We start from the raw sequence: 5,149 nt of genomic DNA on the forward strand, positions 1-5,149 counted from the left end.
TTTGATTGGCTAGAGCTTGTACTGGCATATGATTCGATTGGCTGACGATTCTGCCGAGGCGTCAAAAGTTGAACATTGCTCAACTTTTGCAGCGAGCCACGCCAGCAACGCTCCGCATCGCTTCCCACGACGCAGGTCGGCGAAAAGTGACGTCACCCCATTCAAAGTGAATGGTGAAGCGTCAACGCACGCCGCTGTGTGGACGGGCCGTTCCAGTGCGACTGTTTGGCCAAGACGCGGGAGACGTGAGGCGACACAACAGTCGTGTTCCGTCCGTTCTTTGGTGTGAGTTTGGTGTGTAGGGGCTTTTACTCTGTGGGCCACTGTCCAAACCAACAGAGGGAGATTTGCTTTCCCAGGAATTGTAATATTTCAGTTTCTGGGTATTTCTCGAAAACAGAAGACAAGTGAGTCAAATCCATTAGGACAGGAAGTAAACAAGATTGTATTCACTAAGATGTTTGGCAAATAATGGGTAACTATTTTATTCATTAATTTTTTTTCATATTTTATTCCTGCCTTTTCTTTGTTTTAGCCACCATTGCGTTTTTTCCCGTCCATTTTCTCGGGAAGAAGAAAAGAAAAGGGAGACTAATCCGTTCAGACAGGAAATAGCTTGATTTTGCCTACTTCTACTAACACAATTGACCAAGAATGGTTAGTGAGAAATCATATTTAGGTAAATCAAGATGCCAACGCAGTAGTATGCTAGTCATCTTGCATTTTCCATTGGACACTATTTTTATGTACCCAATTCCTGCCTTCACCATTATTTGTTTTTAGCCACCATTCAGTTTTTTCCCGTCCTTGAAAGTCTGTAGGCGTTGTGTCGCTATTATTGTAATCACAACAATGGTAGAAGCTTGAAATAAATAATAATACCTGTCACTCTTTGGGCTACAGAGGGAGATTTGCTTTCCAAGGAAGCTTCAATGTCATCTTTCAGTGTTTGGGCATTTGCTCAACCAAAGGAGAATAATTAGACAACTTAATTTAGACAGGAAATACCATGATGGAACCTACTTCCACGAACATGTTTAGCCCCTTAGTGAACAACACTTTTTTAGATAAAGATGCACAAGCAGTAACACATACTGGTCATTAGTCTAACACTTGGTCAACACTGTCCATAGGATTATTTTTGTACATTCCCTAAATCCTTCCTTCATTTTTTCTCGTCCCTGGAAGTTTATAGGTGTTGTGTTGCTATTATTGTAATCGCCAATGCTACAGGCTTCAAATAAAAGCCAGAGACAATATCCCTGGTACAATTGAGTTTCTGTGCCTGTTTGCTTGGCCCACAGCTGCATCCATTTCTGCAGTGTCCCTGACATTTCTGAGCATTATTAAGGGGGGAAGGACGAGCTAATCTGCACTGATTTGAAACAGGACCAAAACACAGGCTTTCCTAATCCCTTGTTTTTTTTTATCATGGGTGTTGAGGAGTATTGTACCCCTGTGGGAGGGGAAAGGAAGAGGGAGCTATTTCATGCTTCACCGCTTCCACTGTTTTTATGAAGATTTTCTTTTCCCTACCCTCTATTTCCCCCCCCACTTCAATCTGTAGTGTAACCGCATTTATAAAGCCTGTTTGCCATAGTCAGACACCTTTTATAAGCACAAAGGTAATTTTCATAATTAGGGATGTGTGCAGTGCTCCCTCTGTAGTAGTGGTAATGTAACTTTAAGGCAGATAAGAGGCTGTATCTCGGAGAAAAAGGAGGTGCAATTTATTTAGCTGTCTCTCATTTTGCTCATTTGACAATTGGCAAACACCTTTGTCACACGGGATATAATTTGTTTCTGCACAAGCACACCAATTTAAATTATTGCAAGCATCTGTCGGATCAAATTCATATGTGTTTCCTTACATCCTGTCAACCAATTTGTTGGATATTTTATTTACTTATCCAACACATTTGTGGCAGTTTATTAAGCAGAGTGAGTAGCAATAGAATATCTTGCAGTTTATTTCATACAAATGTAGAGTTAATGGCCTGAGTGGCAGGTTATTGCATTCAAGTCTATCAGCAGCTCACATCAAGTTACTGTTGGTTTTTCTGCTAGAACTATTGCAGAAACCACAAACACGGGAGAAAAGATAGAAACTCATTGATCTGCTGTGAACTAAACACTGCAAAAGGCACGGGGTGTAACAAGCGGTATGGAATTTACAAGGTAAGCTCTGGAAACACAACAGCATGGGTCATCATAAGAATATGAATTACAAGAACACCTCTGTCTCCGAGGACCACTTGAGGTTCTCTCACTGTGAAATAATTGGGTTGCAACGGTGCAAACTGCTACTCCAGTTAAGGTGTAAATCTGGCTTTCTCTTTGTTTTGCTGTTACAAGACCACTGATTTGGCGGTGACTATAAATCAATGGTAGGACACGTGTAGCTGACGTAATAAAAGAAAAAAGATAAGTGTATGGATCTGAAAAACATCTAAGCAAACTAAGACTAAAATAGTTAGTTTTCAACAAGACATCATAAGGATACACTCTTCCTTGTCATACTAGTCAACATGATTTGCAGATATCTGTTGAGAAAGAGTTTAGCTACATTTATTTTCCTATTAATAAAATGTAAGAGATGTTCTTTAAATGCTTCAAAAGGTTGTATCCAGCTAATAATTGTAATGCAGAACATTTAAAAATACATTGATATAAGTTGCACCTTTTGTGTAAAGCTCAAAGAAAGACTGGTACATTAATGATGTATTTTTCCCAAGCCAAACAACAGCTGTGAGTCATATCTAACTTCACTAACACGTTTTTAACTTCATGAATCCAAAGTCTTAGAGCTGACTGGCCATATCAAACAATAGATGAATGTACAAACAAAACATATGTTAAAACCACAGACTGAATAAAACATGGGCCGAGTGTCTGTGTCAGAGGCTACAACTCCTAACTTCTGGATAATGTAAAAATGGGCAAAATGAACAGGACGTTCGCCCCAGAACAGACAGCCAGCAGCTAATAACATGAGCGAGTGCCATCCTGTCACTCAAAGTGGCCACGCCCACAATACTATATAAGTAACCAAACCTTTGATTGACCACCCTGTTAACATTTGTAATCATGATGTGAAGTTGCTGGAGCAAACCTCAAGGAACTATTGTGCACTACATAACCACATTACGTTTTTTACAACATTTCTTTCATTATCAGAATTAGAAAACCTTTATTTGTCCCACAGCGGGGAAAATGACATTGTTACTGCAAAAGTTGAATAGAATTACAAGATTAGCCCTGGCATATGTGAAATGTTAGACTGAAGCAGTCTAAGAGTTGTAAACTTGTAGTATCATTGTCTCGATAATCTGATTCCACTTGAACAATTATCGGAATAATACCAGCGGCTGTGTTTCATGAGGTAGTTGTCCTATGATTCCAAGCCCTTTTAAGTCAATAATGTGTAATTTGGTAAAATACTTAACCCAAAATTGCTCGTGATGGCACGGCTAACGGTGTGTGTTTGAATGGGTGATATTGGAAAAATGTAAAAAAACACTATGAATGCAGTCCGTTTGCCATCTTTGGTTTAGTGTGATTTATCAAAGGCCCTTGAACAGGAATGTTTTGCTTTGGAGATAAAATATGTACTCAAAGAGTTGTATTTGAACTTCTTGTGGATCCCAAGTATCTTAAGTCATGACTGTCTTGCACACTAGTCAGAGGGTCAGCTGAAGGTTCGTTCAGTGCTTAGAGGCAGCAAAAGACAACAAGCCAACAGAATACAGATGTCTGATTTGTGAGGGCTCTATGCAGGGATTGTGAGTCCACCACATCTGGCACTCCTGTTTGATTTTAATGTTTTAATTCATGACTGAATCACAATGTCGGATCCAGAAGTTGGCAGAGGTCTGCGCTACCAGATTTTTCCTCTGCAGTGGACAGACGCAGGTGCCGGTGGCGGGACCTGTGCCGTCTGCGGCGAGGGACGTCTCCCTTTGTTGTCAGAACACCTCTAAACATCTTTCACAGAAACAATTACCATACCATCTGTAGCTTCCTGCCAGCGTGTTGCTCACCGTCAGCATGTCAGCTTCTTTCCTCTCCTACTTTCTCTCTCACTTCCTCACAACAAGTCTGATGAGGAGCTAGCGAGGTCACTGGGAATTAAATGGAGGTGTTTAATTGCGTTAATAGTCTCTTTATTCCATTTTTCAAATGTATCTCACCCTAAAACCCTATAATGGAGCTGTAAATGGCGGATCGAATTGTCACAAATCTAATTTGTGATTAGCCTTGAGCGTCGGTATATTGATGAAGGTCCTTGCGTACATTTCCTGAAAATCTCATAGAGCTGGTTTAATAAAGAAACCCCATTTATGTTACATTGAGCATTGTTGGTGTGGAGGTAATGGCTCATTGCTCCTATGTAAAAGACATAGGGATAAGCGATAAACATTTTGAGAATACATATGCCCTTCATTACATTAACTTTTCTTCAGAAGTGTTTTTGTGTGGGTTTTCAGGCTTTAAGTGCTAAGACGTCACTATATTTTAAGCTTTCAGTGTGTATATGAGAGACGAGGCAGTTCTTCAAGACCAATTACTGTGAAAGAATTACATGGCCATCCGTTGATTCTGTTACATGTTTTTACGGACGACATTTTGAAAACATCTGTACGTCAGAAACCATTTTAAAACAGCCATAAATATCAATTTCCTCATGTTTTAAAGAATGTAATGTCATTACAGTTTTCATTACATGACATTATATTGCATTTAGCTGACGCTTTTATCCAAAGCGACTTACAGTAAGTACATTCGACCAAGAAGATACAAACTTGAGGAAAACAGAATCATATAAGTACATCAGGCTTCATAGAGCTAAAACATTTCTAGTGCTACTCAACTGGCTTTAGATAAGCCAGTCCTTTATTAGTATATAAGTGCTTTGTTAGTAATTCTATCTCTGGAAGTGGAGTCCAAAGAGATGAGTTTTCAGTCTGAAGAAGATGTGTAAGCTTTCTGCTGTCCTGATTTCAATGGGGAGCTCATTCCACCATTTTGGAGCCAGGATAGCAAACCCACGTGTTTCTGCTGATGGGGAACTTTGGGGTCCCCCTCCCGTCGACGTAGGTCGGGGTCGGGGTCGACGACGGACGGACGTCGTTTTGGGTTTCGGCGTAGT

The sequence above is a fragment of the Notothenia coriiceps genome, unplaced genomic scaffold, assembly GCF_000735185.1.
Source record: "Notothenia coriiceps isolate Sejong01 unplaced genomic scaffold, NC01 NC01_scaffold00037250, whole genome shotgun sequence".
Classification (NCBI taxonomy): domain Eukaryota; kingdom Metazoa; phylum Chordata; class Actinopteri; order Perciformes; family Nototheniidae; genus Notothenia; species Notothenia coriiceps.